Genomic DNA, 20442 nt, shown 5'->3' on the forward strand with positions numbered 1-20442 from the left:
GGTTTCAATTTCTTCACTCCTTTGTCAATTAAAAAAAAATAGCCATCTTGACATTGACAGGTGTGAGGTGATGATATTTCATTGTGGTTTTGATGTGTACTTCTCTGATGATTAGCAATGTTGAGCAATTTTTCATATATACTTGGCCACTTTTATGTCTTCTTTGGAGAATGTCTATTCAGGTCCTTGGTCCACTTTTTGTTGTTGTTTTTTTTTTTTTTTTTTTTTTTTGAGAGGGAGTCTTGCTCTGTCGCCCAGGCTGGGATGCAGTGGCCAGATCTCAGCTCACTTCAAGCTCCGCCTCCCGGGTTTACGCCATTCTCCTGCCTCAGCCTCCCGAGTAGCTGGGACTACAGGCGCCCGCCACCTCGCCCGGCTAGTTATTTTTTGTATTTTTTAGTTGAGATGGGGTTTCACCTTGTTAGCCAGGATGGTCTCGATCTCCTGACCTCGTGATCCTCCCGTCTCGGCCTCCCAAAGTGCTGGGATTACAGGCTTGAGCCACCGCGCCCGGCCCACTTTTTGTTGTTAAATCTTACAGTGAATTATATTGAATTCAAAGGTAGTATTCCTATTTGAGAAATAAAAAACTAAAATCAAGTTGTACAAGCAATCATGAGATAAATCAGTAAAGAGTCCTGCTCAAATCATACCAGAGCAGACACCCAGCCCACATGAAGATGTTTTTGTTCAACACAAATGGTAACAGAGAGTAACACAATGGCCACAGAATGAGAACATAAGTGCACTCGAATTTTTTGTGAGTTCTGGCTAGGCTCTAACAAGCCTAGCATTCTTTTCTTACCAGGTGAACAGAAATCATCTGCTAATGCCAGAAACTTTAAAGCTCTTAATCCAGTTGGAAATAACTATAATTGAGGACCTTTTTACTAGCTACTTGCTTCCCAATTTAGGGTTGCCTAGCAGGTTAATTTCAACATAACAAAAGGTGTTAACTGGCTGGCCACATCATGCACTGGTGACAGGGGCAGGTTTAATTAGTTTTGTGCTCAGATCACTGAGCCTCCTAGCTGCTCTTGTCCATCTCCACACCTTGGTCCTAAGCATTCTGAGACTCAGTCAGCTGAGGGTAAAAGGGACCTACCAGCCAGTTGAGGGGCATGTCATTAACAAGATAACCCATCAAGTCATTTAAAGATTCCGAGGAGGCTGTCAGACACTTCCTTAAAGGAGGCAGTATTGTGGAACACTGAGTAGATGTCACCTGCCATCACCCCCATGTGCTTGGCCTGACCTTAGATGTTCTGTGGCAATCCGTTGATGTTGGGCAGAAGGGTATGGCATGTGGTCTGGAGCTGCTAAGTCAGGTTGTGGGCAACAGCAAAAGGATGTGACTCAATGTGCTCAGCACAGTGGGACTCATTAGTATCATCGTATCCAATACTCCTTATCCACTTCACCCGAGAGGTAGAGCTTATCATGAGCATCCTGAATTTTCTGATTGGCACTATGCACACTCTTTCTGGCAATTTCAATCAAGTGAACAGTAGAATGGAGCTGAGAAATGGTCTCTTGGCTTTTCTGCTTAGCTTCTTTAACCCTGCTGAGAGCCTGTTGGTAGGAAGTGAAGTTTGGTAGACACAGAGTAAAGCTTGGTAGACAGGGATCCCAGTCTAACGTAACAACTTGGCTTCTGAACCGTATCATATCCTTCAACTTTTTTTGCTTCTTTTTCTAGCTCTTCCTCAGTGAGAGGGAGGTACTGTCCTACCAAGAGCTCTGATTTGGTGGTGCATTTTCTATGCCACTGCTCACGAGCTGCATCATCTGACTTCCCAAGCCTGTGTTAATGCTGCTACTGACACAGACTTGGTCTTCTCCACAGTGCCAGTCACTACCCCTTTGGTCCTGTCCATTACCCCTGTGATGAATCCTTGGCCCCAGTTACAGTAGTCGTCACAGCACCTTTGGCAATGGCAACAACCTGAGCTGATGGCTGATTCAGAATAAGCAGTCTTTCCTCAATCCTGTCTAGCTCCTTACAGGCATAGATATTGGCAAAACTGCAATCTGCAGCTCTAGCTTCCGGACGATGGGCAGAGCACTGGACATGGCCACCGAGGTGATGGTCTTCACGCCCTTCTTTGCCATCTCACACACAGACTTCAAGTAGGGACACTAGTCCTTTGTACTGACATGGGCTGAGGACATGGGGTCATACATGGAACTCACCAAGGGCAGGTTGACCACCCAAGTCACGACACTTGGGTGGTGTGGATCAACTGCAACAGATGCCATTTTTCTTCCTGGAGAAATAAATTGACGGACGGCAGCATAGGGCCTATTTTTAGGCCTTTTTTTTTTTTTTTTTTGCTACTGAGTTGTATGAGTTTTTTACAAATGTTGGAGATTAACCCCTTATCAAATACATGGTTCACAAACATTTCCTCGCATTTTGTAGACTGCCTTTGCATTCTGCCGTTTCCTTTGCCATGCAGAAGCTTTTTAGGTTGATGCAGTTCCACTTGCTTTTGTTGCCTGTGTTTTTGATGTCATATCCACGAAATCATTGCCAAGACCAATGTCATAATGCTTTTTCCCTGTTTTCTTCTTATGAGTTTCATAGTTTCAGGTCTTATGTTTAACTCTTTAATCCATTTTGAGTTGATTTTTGTGTACAGTACAAGATAAATTTCATTATTTTGCTGTAGATATCCAGTTTTCCCAGCACCATTTGTTGGAGGGACCATCCTTGCCCTATTGATCCTTTCCTTATTGTGTATTCTTGAGTCCAAACATAAATTTTCAGGAGACATTCCCATCTACCCCCAGCCAGAGTCCAGACTGAGACACAAAAGTTTCCTTGTTTCCTCATACAGTAGATGGAATTTTCTGTGGTCCCTTCCTTTCTCTTGAGTATGAACCTTTAAGGCTCCCTGCTTTATATACAGATTTGCATTTCTAACTCTGTTCCATACAGGCCTAAGGCTCATGGACATTAAAACCAAGCCTTTAGGTAACTGAGACTAGGCGAAGCACCCAGAAATACCACAGCATTAAGTCACATGCATACTGCTCATTTTCAGTTCCTCTTTCATCTGCAGTCCCTAAGAATTTTCCTTAATTCTTTCAGGCTTAGCTAGCTATGCATTTTTAAACATTTGTTTAAAAATTTAAAAATAGTTGTTACATTTCATCCGGCATTACTAGGTGTTTTGTAATGGAATAGCATAAGGGTTTTAGGTTATATGGTCTGTTATCCTGGCATTATAAAATATGCTGGTCTGGAAGTTTAACATTTATTTTCATAAGAACTAGTTCAGTTTAAATAAAATAACTCCACAGACGATTAAATGCAAAAGGAAAAACACATCTTAACAATGGAACAATCTTGTTGTTACCTTACCCTAGGGATCAAACTTTTCACCGCAGGCACTGAGACAACATGGAAACAATCTGACCAATCTACAATGTGGAACCTATTTCAAATCAATAAGCGTTGTCTCTTCAAAACAGGTGATATCAAAAAAAAGAGGTGGTGATACAGACTGTCCTAGGTTGAGAGACTTAGAGACATAACCAAATATAATGTATAATCTTTGATTGAATCTTGGTTTAAACACAACTACAAAAGATATTATGGGGAACTGGGTAAATTTTCAAATGGACTTAGTATTAAATAATATTAGGGAATTATTATTAATCTTGTTGGTTATAATAGTATTGTGGTTGAACAGGAGATTGTCCGTATTTTTTTTGAGATGTAACTGTACCATTAGTTTTCTTTTTTCTTTTCTTTTTTTTTTTTTTCCCCCCCGAGACAGAGTCTTGCTCTGTTGCCCAGACTGAAGTGCACTGGCAAGATCTTGGCTCACTGTAACTTCTGCCTCCTGGGTTCAAGTGATTCTCCTACCTCAGCCTCCCGAGTAGCCAGGATTACAGACATGTGTCCCCACGCCCGGCTAATTTTTGTATTTTTAGTAGAGACAGGATTTTCCTATGTTGGTCAGGTAGGTCTCAAACTCCTGACCTCTAGTGATCCACCCACCTTCCACCTCCCAAAGTGCTGGGATTACAGGCGCGAGCCCAGTCTACTATTAATTTTCTATGGCTGCTATAATAAATTACCACAAATTTAGTGGCTTAAACACAATACAAACGTTATTACCTTTCACTCAGAAAGTCATTAAGTCTAAAACGGGTCTCATTACGCTAAATTCAAGGCATGGGTATGGCTCCTACTTATTTATTTATTTATTTTTTAGAGTCTGGCTCTGTCACCTGGGCTGGAGTGCAGTGGCACGATCTTGGCTCACTGCAACCTCTGCCTTCTGCAGCTCAAGCGATTCTCCCACCTCAGCCTCTGGGGACTGGAAGTAGCTGGGATTACAGGTGTGCATCACCACGCCCAGCTAATTTTTGTAATTTTTGTATTTTTTGTAGAGATGGGATTTCGCCATGTTGCCCAGGTTGGTCTCGACTCCTGGCCTCAAGTGATCCACCTGTCTTGGCCTCCCAAAGTGCTGGGATTACAGGCATGAGTCACCGTGCCTAGTCAGCTCCTACATTTCCTTCTGGAGTTTCTAGAGGAAAATCCATTGTCTTGCTGTTACCTGCTAGAGATAATCTACTTTGCTTGGTTCATGGCCACTTCCTTCATCTTCAAATCTCAAGCCTACTCCTCTGACTGCCATCTCGCTGACACTCTTCTGCTCCCCTTTTCCATTTTAGGACCCTTATGATTATATTGGGCCCACCTGGATAATCTAGACTAATTTCCATATTTTAAGGTCAACTGATTAGTAACCTTAATTCCGTCTACTATCTTTTTTTTTTTTTTTTTTTTTGAGACAGAGTCTCACACAGTTGCCCAGGCTGGAGTGCAGTGGTGCGATCTTGGCTCACTGCAAGCTCCGCCTCCTGGGTTCACGCCATTCTCCTGCCTCAGCTTCCCAAGTAGCTGGGACTACAGGTGCCCACCGCCACGCCTGGCTAATTTTTTGCATTTTTTTTTAGTAGAGACGGGGTTTCACTATGTTAGCCAGGATGGTCTCAATCTCCTGACCTCGTGATCCACCCGCCTCGGCCTCCCAAAGTGCTGGGATTACAGGCATGAGCCACGGCGCCCGGCCTCCATCTACTATCTTAATTCTCTGTTGCCATGAAATGGAACATATTCACAGGTTATGGGGGCTGGGGTGTAGACATCTTGGGAGAAGGGGCATTATTTTGCCTACCACAGCAATCTTAAGTATTTAGAGGTAAAAGTCTAAAACTTACTTAGAAGTGGTTTAGAAAAAATGTTTATGCTATATATCAATAGCATACTGATATGTGCCAAGCAAATAAGGCAAAATATTCACTGCTGACAAGATGGTAGTTACATAGCTGTTGCTTGTACTACCCTATTTTTCTGTATGCTTAAATATTCTCAATTTTTTTATATTTAAAAACTAAAACATTTAGAACTTTAAGATTAAAACACTTAAAACAAATAAGCTGAACACAATGGATTCCTTTTTCTAAAAATGTCTACTGAGCACGGTGGTGCACACTTGTAATCCCAGCACTTTGGGAAGCAGAGGTGGAAGGATCACTTGAGGCCAAGAGTTCAAGATTGGCCTGGGCAACATAGAGAGATCCCACCTCTAATAAATAAACCAACTAACCAAAAAGAAAGAGAGAGGGAGAGAGAAAGAGAGAGAGAGTGTGTGTGTGTTTGTGTGTAATTATGACTTGCCTTTGATATAGTGTCCCTTCATAGAAAACGGATGCCCTTTTCTACTGTAGGCACTAATAAAATTAGTGGCACCTGATAAACTTTTCACATTGATAAAATATGTAAAAGTTAGTCACTATATTCACTATAGTCCCCTTATCAAGTCAGAAAGTGGGAGACAAAAAAGGAGAGAGAGATGTCTCTGGAATGGTCCCGGAACATAAGTCCTTAAGATATTTATAATCAGTAAGTGCTGAAATCATCACCCATTCTTACATGTGAAGAAGAGCTCCTTTGTAGTTTGCCTTCTGTCACAGGAGACATCAATCAGCCAGAGGTCCAAGACCTGTTCACCCCTATGTAATGTTTTTTAAAACTCTGAATTAGATAATCCAACAATACAGAAAGAAGACTAGAAGCAATAAGAACTTCCATCTCATTGAAGAGGTCAAGTGAAGACTCTTTTGAAATCATTCAGTTTTGAAGCACCTACCTAGTATTGTAAGAAATACAAGTAATTTGACAGTGAATACAAGGATAATATAGTATCTGGAGAAATCTGGAGAAGCAATTGCTCTCAAATAGAGAAGAGGCCCAGTAACAAGAATGTTAAAACATGGCTGACTTCAAGAATAGGATCAAGGTCTCAAACTAGATAGTTCTGATTTCTTCCCCCTTCCTAGAAGGTTGTTCTTTCTTCTGTCTGGTGAGTTACGGGAAAGTGACAGAATATCCTTCCTTCTAATCTACCTTACTTCTCTTCTTATAGTCCATATTTATAATAAAGATGTCATCATTCCCTTTATTGAGTTAAAAACTCAGAAATCAGGCTGGGGGCATGATGGCTCACACCTGTAATCCCAGCACTTTGGGAGGCCAAGATGGGCAAGAGTTCAAGACCAGCCTGGGCAATATGGCAAAACCCCATGTCCACAAAAAACACAAGAGTTCAAGACTAGCCTGGGCAACATGGCAAAACCCCATCTCTACAAAAAATACAAAATGATCACAGGATGGTGGCATGCACCTGTGGTCCCAGCGACCTAGAAGGCTGAGGTGGGAGGATCACTTGAGCTCAGGAGGTCAAGGCTGCAGTGAGCCGAGATCATGCCACTGAATTCCAGTCTGGGGAACAGAGCGAGACCATGTCTCAAAACCAAACAAAGCCCCAGCTACTCGGGAGGCTGAGGCGTGAGCATCATTTGGGTCTATGTAAAGGCCGAAGTGAGCATGATTGTATCGCTGCACTCTAGCCTAGGTGACAAGGCAAGACCCTATCTCCAAAAAAGAAAAAAGAGAGAAACAACCAAATTGTATATGTATGTGGGTATATATGTATGTTATGTATTTGTAAATATCATTAAAAAAATTAGACATTAAAATAGGTCGGAGTGGTGTTAGGGTAGGGGAAGAGACTACTCTTAAAAGTATGGTCAGTAAAGTCCTGTCAGAAAAAAATAACACTGGGGAGGTCCTGAATTAAGGGCAGTCCTGAATTAAAGGCAAATATCCGGGGAGAGAAGGTAACAAGTAGTGGTCACAGCAAGAATGTTGCTTGAGACAGGATAGCACTTAGCCTGTGCAATCAACAGTAAAAAGGTACAGATGAAGTGCTAAATCCAAGACGGAGGGTGGTACTTTAAGACTATACAGGGTGCGGTGGCTCGCAGCACTTTGGGAGGCCAAGGTATGTAGGACTGATTGAGCTCAGGAGTCCAAGACCAGCCTGGGCAACATAGCAAGATTCCATCTCTACTAAAAATACAAATAGAAATCAGGCAGGTGTGGTGGAGTGTGCCTGTAGTTCCAGCTACTCAGGAGGCTGGGGTGGGAGGATTGCTTGAGCTTGGGGGATCTAGTCTGCAGTGAGCCATGATTTCAGCACTGCACTTCAGCCTGGGGGGCAGCAAGACTTTGTCTCAAAAAAAAAAAAAAAAAAAAGACCATGCAAGGCTGGGCAAGGTGGCTCACGCCTATAACCCCAGCACTTTGGGAGACCGAGGTGGATGGATCACCTGAGGTCAGGAGTTCGAGACCAGCCTGGCCAACATGGTGACACCCTGTCTCTACTAAAAGTACAAAAATTAGCCAGGTGTAATGGCACGGGCCTGTAATCCCAGCTGCTTGGGAGGCTGAGACAGGAGAATCACTTGAACCCAGGAGGTGGAGGCTGCAGTGAGCTGAGACTGCACCATTCCACTCCAGTCTGGGCAACAGCGAGACTCTGTCTCAAAAACACAAACAAAAAAAACCAACCATACAAAGACATTACTTTTATGAATAGACTAATAATATGTCCTAGTTTGTATAGGACATGTCCCAGTTTATCCTCTCATGATGATAACAATGTTCCTTTCACCTTTAATAGTGTCCTAGTTTGGAGAGTAAATTAGATGGTCATCCCTATGAAAACTTCTCCATTCCTCCAGGCAATTTTTCCTTTCTTTGTGCTGTCAAGGAATTTTCTTTTCTTTTTTTTTTTTTTTTTTTTAATGAGACAGAGTCTTGCTCTGTTGCCCAGACTGGAGTGTAGTGGCGGGATCTCAGCTCACTGGAACCTCTGCCCCAGGTTCAAGCCATTCTCCTGCCTCAGCCTCCCAAGTAGCTGGGATTACAGGTGTGCCCACCATGTCCAGCTAATTTTTATGTTGTTAGTAGAGACAGGGTTCCACCATGTTGGCCAGACTGGTCTTGAACTCCTGACCTTAAGTAATCCACCTGCCTCGGCCTCCCAAAGTGCTAGGATTACAGGTGTCAGCCACCACACCTGGCCTGTCAAGGAATTTTGGGAACGTCATTTTCTGTGTCTTATTACTGAATTACTTGTCTATTTCCCACAGAAAACTGTAAGCACCCAGAAGTCAGGAATGGTATGTAGTTAAACTATTTTCTTTCCTTTTTCTTCCAAGAGACAGGGTCTTACTCTGTCACCTAGGCTGGAGTGCAGTGGTGCAATCAAAATTTCCTGTAACCTTGAACTCCTAGGCTTAGGCAATCCTTCCAACTTAGCTTCCCGAGGAGCTGGGACTACAGGTGTGTGCCACCTCAACCAGCTAATTTTAAAATTTTTTGCAGAGATTGGGTCTTGCTATGTTGCCCAGGCTGGTCTCAAACTTCTAGCCTCAGGCGATCCTCCCACCTTGGCTTCCCAAAACATTAAGATTCCAGGTATGACTCACTGCCTCTGGTAGTTAAAATTCATTTTCTTATCTGCTTAAAAAAAATTTTTTTTTAAGAGACAGGGTCTCTTTCTGTCACTCAGGCTGGAGTGCAGTGGCACAATCATAGTTCACTGCCATCTCCAACTCCTGGACTCAAGTGATCCTCTGGCCTCAGCCTCCCAAGTAGCTGGTACTACAGGTGCATGCCACCACACGTGGCTAATTTTTGGTAGAGAGGGGTCTTACTATGTTGCTCAGGCTGCTCTTTTTTTTTTTTTTGAGACGGAGTCTCACTCTGTCGCCCAGGCTGGAGTGCAGTGGCCGGATCTCAGCTCACTGCAAGCTCCGCCTCCTGGGTTCACGCCATTCTCCTGCCTCAGCCTCCTGAGTAGCTGGGACTACAGGCGCCCGCCACCGCGCCCGGCTAATCTTTTGTATTTTTAGTAGAGACGGGGTTTCACCGTGGTCTCGATCTCATGACCTTGTGATCCACCCGCCTCGGCCTCCCAAAGTGCTGGGATTACAGGCGTGAGCCACCGCGCCCGGCTCTCAGGCTGCTCTTGAACTCCTAACCTCAAGTGATCCTCTCATCGTGGCCTCCCAAAGTGCTGGGATTACAGTCATAAACCACAGGGCCCAGCCCATTTTCTTAACTTTTTCACCTAACCTGTATATAAACGGGCACTCAAAACATTTCTTGTTGAATGAACTCCTGGCTTTAAAGGTCTCTCTGTCTCCTGCAAACATACTCTAAAAAGAGGAGCTAGGCAGAGCAGAGAAAATGTATGGAGTTGTTTCAGGCAGCAAGCTTAAAGCTGAGAGTAAGTTGGAAGAAAGGGTAACCTAAGATTAACAGAAAAGGATCCATATACAAGGAGTCTCAGAACTTTAACTGAAAAGGACGCCTGCCTCCAAATTGCTTCTAAACCATTAAAAATAGATACATATTAAAACCTTCAGGCCGGGTGCGGTGGCTCAAGCCTGTAATCCCAGCACTTTGGGAGGCCGAGATGGGCGGATCACGAGGTCAGGAGATCAAGACCATCCTGGCTAACACGGTGAAACCCCGTCTCTATTAAAAAATACAAAAATCTAGCCAGGCGAGGTGGCGGACGCCTGTAGTCCCAGCTACTCGGGAGGCTGAGGCAGGAGAATGGCGTAAACCCAGGAGGCAGAGCTTGCAGTAAGCTGAGATCCGGCCACTGCACTCCAGCCTGGGCGACAGAGCGAGACTCCGTCTCAAAAAAAAAAAAAAAAAAAACCTTCAAAAAGTTATCAGAAAAGTAAAAATAGGCCTGGGGTGGTGGCTCATGCCTGTAATCCTAGAACTCTAGAAGGCCAATGCAGGAGGATCACTTGAGGCTAGGAGTTCAAGACCAGCCTGGGCAACATAGTGAGCCACTGCGCCTCCCACCCCGGGCCATCTCTATTTATTTTAAAAATTAGAAATATATACATTAAAAAAAGGAAAAAAAGGTTCTCAGACATTTCAAAGAAACATCGTTAAGTTATATATTTAAAAAATACAGCCGGACACAGTGGCTCACGCCTATAATCCCAACACTTTGGGAGGCCCAGGTGCGAGAATCACGAGATTACGAGTTCAAGACCAGCCTGGCCAATATGGTGAAACCCCATCTCTACTTAAAAAAAAAAAATAAAAAAAAAAAAATAATTAGCTGGGCATGGTGGTGCATGCCTGTAGTCCCAGCTACTTGGAGGCTGAGGCAGAAGAACTGCTTGAACCTGGGAAGCAGAGGATGCAGTGAGCCGAGATCAAGCCACTACACTCCAGCCTGGGCAACAGAGCAAGACTCCGTTAAAAAAAAAAACAAACAAACAAATATATATATATATATATATATATATGCATGCATATTACTAAAGGTTAGAGAAGGACTGCACAAGTCTAGGAAAATTTTTAGGAAATAAAAACTTAATTCTGCATACTGCCAACCTGTGGCTAATATATATCTGAATAATAAGCTCCCTGCCATGTATCTCTATATCCCTAGTTGCAAAAAGTTTCTGCTCAATAAATGTGAAGATTAATATAACTTACATTAGTTTTTCAGTTTACAATGTATTTTACACACACTACATCCTTTTTTTTTTTGAGACTGAATCTCGCTCTGTCACCCAGGCTGGAGTGCAGCGGCACGATCTCAGCTCACTGCAACCTCCACCTCCCAGGTTCAAGCGATTCTCCTGCCTCAGTCTCCTGAGTACCTGGGATTACAGGCGCATGCCATCACACCCAGCTAACTTTTTTATTTTTAGTAAAGACGGTGTTTCACCATGTTGGCCAAGACTGGTCTCAAACTTCTGACCTCAGGTGATCCGCCCACCTCAACCTCCCAAAGTGCCGGGATTACAGGCATGAGCCAACGCTCCCAGACTTTACATACATTATATCTTATGTGATCCTCATAACATCCCTATAAAGATGGGCAAAGCAGTAAAATTGTCTCAATTTTATAGATGAAAAAATCAGTCTTCTTGCGGCTTGTAGAAAAAACTAGCTTCCAGCTTGCCAGTTTCCACACACAATCATTTTCATTTTCTGAAGAGCAATGTTACTCAAAGTGTGGGCCACTGACCACTGCAGTTCCATGAACCACAAGATAAGCATAGAAATTGAGAGTATTTAGCAAAAGCATTAATTTGCCACGACGTCTGGCCAATCTCTACTTTTCTTTCTTTCTTACTTTCTTTTTTTTTGAAATGGAATTTTGCTCTTGTTGCCCAGGCTGGAGTGCAATGGTGAAATCTCGGCTCACCGCAACCTCCGCCTTCTGGGTTCAAGTGATACTCCTATCTCAGCCTCCACCAAGCACGGTGGCTCACGCCTGTGACCCCAACACTGTGGGAGGCTGAGGTGGGTGGATCACCTGAGGTCAGGAGTTCAAGACCAGCCTGGCAAAATGGCGAAACGCTGTCTCTACTAAAAATACAAAAATTAGCTGGGCATGGTGGTGCATGCCTGTAATCCAAGCTACTCAGAAGGCTGAGGCAGGAGAATCACTTGAACCCGGGAGGTGGAGGTTGCAGTCAGCCAAGATTGCACCACTGCACTCAGCCTGGGTGACGAGAGTGAAACTCCATCTCAAAAGAAAGAAAGAAAAAAAAAAAAAAAAGCAGGAAAGTAAGCAATCTAAGTACATAATTAAAAAAAGGAATAGGAGTTAGCTACATTTTTCCAACCTTCTCCAGTACTCATCTATAAAAATTGTGGTTTTTTTTTATTTTCAAAGACACAGTCTCGCTCTGTCTTCAGGCTGAGTGAAGTTGCACAATCTTGGCTCAGTGCAACCAACCTCCACCTCCCGGGTTCAAGCAATTGTCCTGCCTCAGCCTCCTAAGCAGCTGGGACTATAGGCACATGCCACAACGCCTGGGTAACTTTTTTGTATTTTTAGTAGAGACAGGTTTCACCATGTTGGTCAGGATGGTCTCGATCTCTTGACCTCGTGATCCACCCGCCTTGACCTCCCAAAGTGCTGGGATTACAGGCATGAGCCACCGTGCCCAGCCTGAAAACCCTGTTTTTTTTCATGCAAAGTAGAACGGATGCAGGCTTTCCTTGGGAATAGCTTTTATACTAAAGAAAAACAAAATATTCTTTTTATTGTTTATACCATGGAACTAATAATAATAGGCACTAGGTGAGCAGAGTTTTGAACAGAAATCTTTCACAATGCTCTGAAAAGCATGATCTCCTAGGTACAATTCGTACACACACACATACTTGAGAGAGCCTCCTCTTCCCAGATAAAACATGTTGTAAGTGATACATTCATCACACAAATCTGAGAACAGTTGGGGGAAAGTGCACTCCAAAAGGAAGGCAAGTAACAAGGTATGTATTGGGGGCTTGGTGAGAGGGGATACAGGAGAAAGATTAACATCTGAATGAATGCTGATTATCAGAATGGTGAGAGCTAAGAACCAAAAAAACAGTATTTAGGTTAACACGTGTAATTTCAGCACTTTGGGAGGCGGAGTGGGGAGGAGAGCCTGAGCTCAGCCAACCTGGGCAATATTAGGGAGATACAAAAAATTTAAAAATTAGTTGAGTACAATGGCACATGCCTATAGTCCCAGCTACTTGGAATGCTGAGACAGGAGGATCAATTAAACTTAGGAGGTCGAGGCTTCAGTGAGCTATGATTGTGGCACTGCACTCTAGCTTGCATGACAGAGCAAAACCTTGTGAAAGAAAGAAAGAAAAGAAAAAAAGAAAGAGAAGAAAGAGATGAAAGAGAGGGAGGGAGGGGAAGGAAAGAAAGAGAGCAACAACAAAAACCCGAATATCTAATTCTCAGAACATTCCTATTAAGTCCATATTATACCCATGCTATGAATGAAAAAACTGAGACTCAAAAATACTAAATACAGCCAGGCACGGTGGCTCACGCCTGTAATCCCAGAACTTTGGGTGGCTGAGGTGGGCGGATCACTTGAGGTCAGGAGCTCAAGACCAGCCAGGCCAACATAGTGAAACCCCATCTCCACTAAAAACACAAAAAATCAGCTGGGCATAGTGGCATGTGCCTGTAGTCCCAGCTACTTGGGAGGCTGAGACAGCAGAATTGCTTGAACCTGGGAGGTGGAGGTTGCAGTAAGCTGAGACCCACCACTGCACTCCAGCCTGTGTGACAGAGCGAGACTCCATTTCAAAAAAAATAGTATTATTTAGTATACTACATAATTTCTTATTCAGTAGAAACCTGTCCAAGAAACACAACAAACAGTAAAGTCATGATTAAAATCTATGTCTAATTCTGGCCGGGCACAGTGGCTCACGCCTGTAATCCCAACACTATGGGAGGCCGAGGCGGGTGGATCACCTGAAGTTAGGAGTTCGAGAACAGCCTGGCCAACATAATGAAACCCCATCTCTACTAAAAAATACAAAAATTTGCCGGACGTGGTAGCACGTGCCTGTAGTCCCACCTATTTAGGAGGCTGAGGCAGGAGAATCGCTTGAACCTGGGAGGCGGAGGTTGCAGAGAGCTGAGGTCATGCCACTGCACTCCAGCCTAGGTGACAGAGACTCCCTCTCAAAAAAAATAATAATTAAAAAAAAAATCTACATCTAATTCTAACGACCAGGACACTCCCCTTCTACTACTACATGTATGGTAAGTGGGTTTCAATTCTAATACCAACCACATTTTACCAATGGTGACGACGTGTAACATTCTGTTACGAAAGTAGAGACTTTTAATCAATTATTGTCTGCCATAAGAATAACATATAAAAACACTAGCACATATATAAACCAAGTATTTACCAGAATATTCTCATATCAGACTAAAAATGCCACAGGCAATTTGAATTCAGCAGCCTATAAGGGTAACCACATTTTGCACTTTAGAGAAACAAGAGCTGAAAGGTGGTCATGACAGGGAAAGAGCAATGATTTAAACCTTAGAACTGTCTCAGTGGGGTGCAATGGCTCACACTTGTAACCCCAGCATTCAGGGAAGCTGAGGTGGGTAGATCGCTTGAGCCCAGGAGTTTGAGGCCGGGCACAGTGGCTCATGCCTGTTATCCCAGCACTTTGGGAGGCTGAGGCAGGCAGATCACCTGAAGTCAGGCAGATCACCTGAAGTCAGGAGTTCAAGACCAGCAGGCCAACATGGTCAAACCCCGTCTATACAAAAATACAAAAATTAGCCAGGTGTGGTGGCACACAGCTGTAATCCCAGCTACTCGGGAGGCTGAGGCAGGAGAATGGCGTAAACCCAGGAGGCGAAGCTTGCAGTGAGCTGAGATCCGGCCACTGCACTCCAGCCTGGGCGACAGAGCGAGACTCCGTCTCAAAAAAAAAAAAAAGAGAGGTGAGAATGTTATAAGTATAGCTAATCCAGTAGCAGCCTAGCTATATTCTCTAGTGACAATTCATATATTTTAAAAGAGCAAATAATGATCCAAATAAATTATTTCTCAACCAGGCTTCTGAGATTAGTGGGTCTGTGTCCTCTACTTACAACTGTACAGGTGAGTGAAAGACGATTTGTCTTCTAAACTGTAAACAAAATGCACTTTCAGTTTCTGGCAAAAATCACAGAGCAATGGTCTTGCATCATCTCCAACCTGCCATAATGCAAACCAGATGGCTGAGCTCGTTCCAAGCTATCTAATGTTTCCTATTATCAATCAACCCCAGTAATTATTCTGCACTTCCCAAGTATGTAACCTCTCCATTTCAGTTTCCTAATGGAATTTATACACACACAAACCAAACTGCAAAACAAATTCATCAAAAAAAAAAAAAAAAAAAAAAAAAAGGGTAAAAGGTTCTAAGGAAAAGCAGAATGGGTACAGAAAAGGTTTCATTTTTGATGCTACAAAGAAGTGAAACTATTTCCAACGTACCTTTTGTTTTGTTTTGTTTTGTTTTGAGACGGAGTCTTTCTCTATCGCCAGACTGGAGTGCAGTGGCACTATCTCAGCCACTGCAATCTCTGCCTCCTAGGTTCAATAGATTCTCCTGCCTCAGCCTCCTGAGTAGCTGGGATTATAGATGCACACCACCATACCAGCTAATTTTTGTATTTTTAGTAGAAACAGGGTTTCACCATGTTGGCCAGGATGGTCTTGATCTCCTGATCTAGTTATCTGCCTGCCTCAGTCTCCCAAAGTGCCGGGATTACAGACGTGAGCCACCGCGCCCGGCCTGCAATATACCATTTTATAGGATTACCTTAGAGGTTGGAATTAACTGTCAGAATGGAAAAGGGTATGAATAAGGGCTTGAGAAGAGCACACATCGGCGTGGTATGGGAACACAACTATTTCTAAGAGGAGACTTAGACAACATAGAACCAAAAGAAACTACACTGATCTCCTTACATGATAGAAACGAACAGGACATATCACACCCCAAAGTGCTTATTATACTACAATATATCTGGCAAGGTTAGGAACCAGGAGGTTAGAAATAAATTTTGCAAATCAGAGAAAATAATTTGACATGACTATGGAAGACACCTGCTTGAGAGGCTGAGGCAAGAGGATTGTCTGGACTCAGGACAATGACTGAGTCACATACAGTGAGCTATGACTGTACCACTGTACTCCAGCCTGGGTGACAGGGTCTTGCAAGACCCTGTCTCTAAATAAATAAATAGATAAATACATAAAATCAAGGACCCCAAAGAGAGCAATAACTAAAAGAGTCACCATATTAGAGGCCAGGTGCGGTGGCTCAGGTAAGCCTGTAATCCCAGCACTTTGGGAGGCTGAGGCGGGTGGATCACCTGAAGTCAGGAGTTCAAGACCAGCCTGGCCAACATGATGAAACCCTGTCTCTACTAAAAATATAAATACTAGCCAGGCATGGTGGTGAGCACCTGTAGTCCCAGCTACTCGGGAGGCTGAGGCAGAAGACCTGCTCGAACCTGGGAGGGTGGAGATTGCACTGAGCTGAGATCGTGCCACTGCACTCTAGACTGGATGGACAGAGCCAGACTCCATCTCAAAAAAAAAAAAAAAAAATTAATAAAATAAAATAAAAAATTTAAAAACATTAATTCATTTAAAAATAACAAACCCATTCCATGTCAACATAACTTCTTATTTATGAAAAATATTTTCCAAAATAACAGAACAATTTAGTGAGAAAAGTGGCATTGTTTTATATCTTTACAAATCTCTTTAATGGCTGGCTCAATAGTAGACAGCTGGATTCTCACAGTTGCCTCTGCATTCAATGTGCAGTGATGTTGTTCTAGTTACAAGCATGGGGGACGGGGTGGAGGGGATGTGGTCTCACACAGATACACAAGAAGGCAGGAGTTCTTTTTTTTTTTTTTTTTTTTTTTTGAGACGGAGTCTCGCGCTGTGTCACCCAGGCTGGAGTGCAGTGGCGCGATCTCGGCTCACTGCAAGCTCCGCCTCCCAGGTTCACGCCATTCTCCTGCCTCAGCCTCCGAGTAGCTGGGACTACAGGCGCCCGCCACCACGCCCGGCTAGTTTTTTGTATTTTTAGTAGAGACGGGGTTTCACCATGTTAGCCCGGATGGTCTCGATCTCCTGACCTCGCGATCCACCCGCCTCGGCCTCCCAAAGTGCTGGGATTACAGGCTTGAGCCACCGCGCCCGGCCAGGAGTTCTTTTTTAAAAAATTTAAAGTATTTAATAAACTTATGTTTTAAAACTTTGTAAATTTTGAAATAATTTTAGACTTATAGAAGCCCCAAATATTCTTCACCTTGCTCCCCTAAATGTTAACATGTAAACACAGTACAATTATTGAAAGCGGGAAACAACAGTGTTTATTAACTACTCTATAGATCTTATGCACGTCACCAGTTTTCCTACTAATATATATACTATATACTTTTTTTTTTTTTTTTTTGATTCTTGCTCTGTCACCCAGGGTGGAGTGCAATGGCACCATCTCGGCTCACTGCAACATCCGCCTCCTGGGTTCAAGCCATTCTCCTGCTTCAGCCTCCTGAGTAGCTCGGACTACAAGCACGCACCACCATACCTGGCTGGTTTCATATTTTTAGTAGAGATGGGGTTGCACCACACTGGCCAGGTTAGTCTCGAACTCCTGACCTCAGATGATCCACCTGCCTCAGTCTCCCAATGTGCTAGGATTAGAGGTATAAGCAACCATGCCCAGCCCCTCCTAACATTCTTTTCAGATCCAGGACACAATCTACAACCCCACATTTAGTTGTCATGTGTCCTTCCTTGGTCTCCTCCCAATCTGTGAGTTTCTTAGTCTGTCTTCACCTTGATACTTTTGAAGAATAGTGACCAGTTCTTTTGAAAAGTGCACCTCAATTTGGGTCTGTCTGATGTTTTCTCATAATCAGACTGAGGTTATGTGTTTTTGGTGAGAGCATCACAGAAGTAATGTGCCCTTTTCAGTGTATCGTATCAGGAAGTACATGATGTCAGTATGTTGTATTACTGGTAATGTTAACTCAATTGCTTGATTAAGGTGGTATCTTATAGATTTCTCCACTGATAATGATGGAGAGATACTTAGACGCCACTATGTAAATATCCTATCTCCAATCAAAATTCCACATATTAATTTTAGCATACAAAGACAATTCTTTTTTTTTGTTTTCTTTTTTGAGATGGAATCTCACTCTGCCGCCCAGGCTGGAGTGCAGTGGCCGGATATCAGCTCACTGCAAGCTCCGCCTCCCGGGTTTACGCCATTCTCCTGCCTCAGCCTCCCGAGTAGCTGGGACTACAGGCGCCCGCCACCTCGCCCAGCTAATTTTTTGTATTTCTTAGTAGAGACGGGGTTTCACCGTGTTAGCCAGGATGGTCTCGATCTCCTGACCTCGTGATCCGCCCGTCTCGGCCTCCCAAAGTGCTGGGATTACAGGCTTGAGCCACCACGCCCGGCCACAAAGACAATTCTTGCTGGGCACAGTGGCTCACGCCTGTAATCCCAGCACTTTGGGAGGCCAAGGTAGGCAGAATACCTGAGGTCAAGAGTTCAAGACCAGCCTGACCAACATGGTGAAACCCCCTCTACAAAAATACAAGTTAGCCAGGCATGATGGTAGGTGCCTGTAGCCCCAGCTACTCAAGAGGCTGAGCTGGAAGAATCACTTGAACCTGGGAAGTGAAGATTGCAGTGAGCCGAGATAGTGCCATTGCACTCCAGCCTGGGTAACAGAGCGAGACTCCGTCTCCAAAAAAAAAAGACAATTCTTGCCTGCAACAACTACTGTAGTATCTGCCTAATGTTTCCATCATTCCTTTCCTATTTATCAACTTGAGTTTCACTGCAGAAAACAATTGTTTTCTTTCCCATATTTATTCATAGCAGCATAAACTTATGCATATTTATTTTACCCCATGGGTTATAATCTACTATCATTATTTGTTTTTCAAACTGTCCTAGATCTAGCCATTGAAAGCTCCTTCAAGTTGGCTCCCTATCACTTTTTTGGCAATTTATTAGTTTCTGGTCCCCACATGATGTTCCAGGTTCAACATCTTTTTTTATCTGCCCTAGCCATTTCTCCAAGCAGCTCTGGTTCCTCTTATTGGAGAATGGTGTTGCGAAACCAAGATCTGGTGTCAGGTGTGCTCACTGCTATGCTGGTGTCACTACTTCCAGGCCCTTTCAGAAAAGGAAATAAAATGCATGCATACACACATAACATCCATATCTTTTTCTATATCTGTATTTGCGTATGTGTGTACCCCTTGAAGATCCCTAATCAGAAAATCCAAATTGGGTCAGGTATGGTGACTCACGCCTATAATCCTAGCACTTTGGGAGGCTGAGGTGGCAGATCACTTGAGCCCAGGAGTTCAAGACCAGCTGGGGCAACATGGAAAAACCCTGTCTCTACCCATTTTTTTTTTTGTTTTTTTTGAGATGGAGTCTGGCTCTGTCATCCAGGTACGATCTCGGCTCACTGCAACCACTGCCTCCCAGATTCAAGCAGCAATTCTCCTGCCTCAGCCTTCTGAGTAGCTGGGATTATAGGCGCCTGCCACCATGCCCAGCTAATGTTTTGTATTTTTAGTAGAGAGAGGGCTTCATCATGTTGGCCAGGCTGGTCTTGAACTCCTGGCCTCAAAAGATCCACTTGCTTTGGCCTCCCAAAGTGCTGGGATTACAGGCATGAGCCACTGCACCTGGTCACCCTCTACTTTTTACTAAAAAGAGAAAAATTCCGGCTGGGCTTGGTGGCTCACGCCTGTAATCCCAGCACTTTGGGAGGCCAAGGCGGGCGGATCCTGAGGTCAGGAGATCAAGACCATTCTGGCTAACACACTGAAACCCTGTCTCTACTAAAAAAATACAAAAAATTAGCCGGGCGTGGTAGCGGGCACCTATAGTCCCAGCTACTAGGGAGGCTGAGGCAGGAGAATGGCGTGAACCCGGGAGGCGGAGCTTGCAGTGAGCAGAGATCGCGCCACTGCACTCCAGCCTGGGCGACAGAGCGAGACTCTCTCAAAAAAAAGAAAAAATCCAAAGTACTTCAAAATGTGAAAAAATTCCACACCAAAATGCAGTTATTTGCGTTCAAAATGCAGTCAAAACTTTGCTTTACGCACAAAATGTTGTTATAAAATTACCTTCAAGCTGTATGTTTAAGGTACATATGAAACAAATCAATTTGTGTTTAGGCTTGAGTCTCACCCCCATGATACCTCACTACGTACACGGAAATATCCCAAAATCCAAAAAAATTCAAAATTGGAAATACTTCTGATTTCCAGCATTTTAGATAAGGGATACTCAAACCTGTGTATATGTGTGTATCCCACATAAGGTTAGCAGCAAATGTGAACTCTGAAACCCTATCAATGAACTTTTTGCATTATTACATTAAAATACATTGGTCTACTTTATACTTTGAGTGGACCTCTTACCCAAATCTGATTTTGTCACATCATATATTGGTCATTTGAAAAATTCTAGTTCACCAAGTCATGCAGATCTTTCAAAGGTTGACATATTACATAATATAAAAAAAAAAAAAAAATCACAAAACTGGGAAGTGGACAGTCTCATGGTGGAGTATATAAACTTTCCAAAATTCTCATTTTTGCTTTAATTTTATCACTGGGCAAAAATAGAGTCAGTTGTTTTCCTTG

The 20442-nt window shown here is 43.5% G+C and overlaps 1 protein-coding gene and 1 pseudogene across 3 annotated transcripts in view; both read right to left on the reverse strand.

Moving 5' to 3' along the window:
• The window catches only part of GATAD2B (GATA zinc finger domain containing 2B), a 123169-nt gene that overhangs the window by 48823 nt on the left and 53904 nt on the right, over positions 1-20442 (reverse strand). The gene's annotated exons all lie outside the window — the stretch shown is intronic.
• Positions 520-2547, reverse strand: LOC101015992 (annotated as a pseudogene).

The sequence above is a fragment of the Papio anubis genome, chromosome 1, assembly GCF_008728515.1.
Source record: "Papio anubis isolate 15944 chromosome 1, Panubis1.0, whole genome shotgun sequence".
Classification (NCBI taxonomy): Eukaryota; Metazoa; Chordata; class Mammalia; order Primates; family Cercopithecidae; genus Papio; species Papio anubis.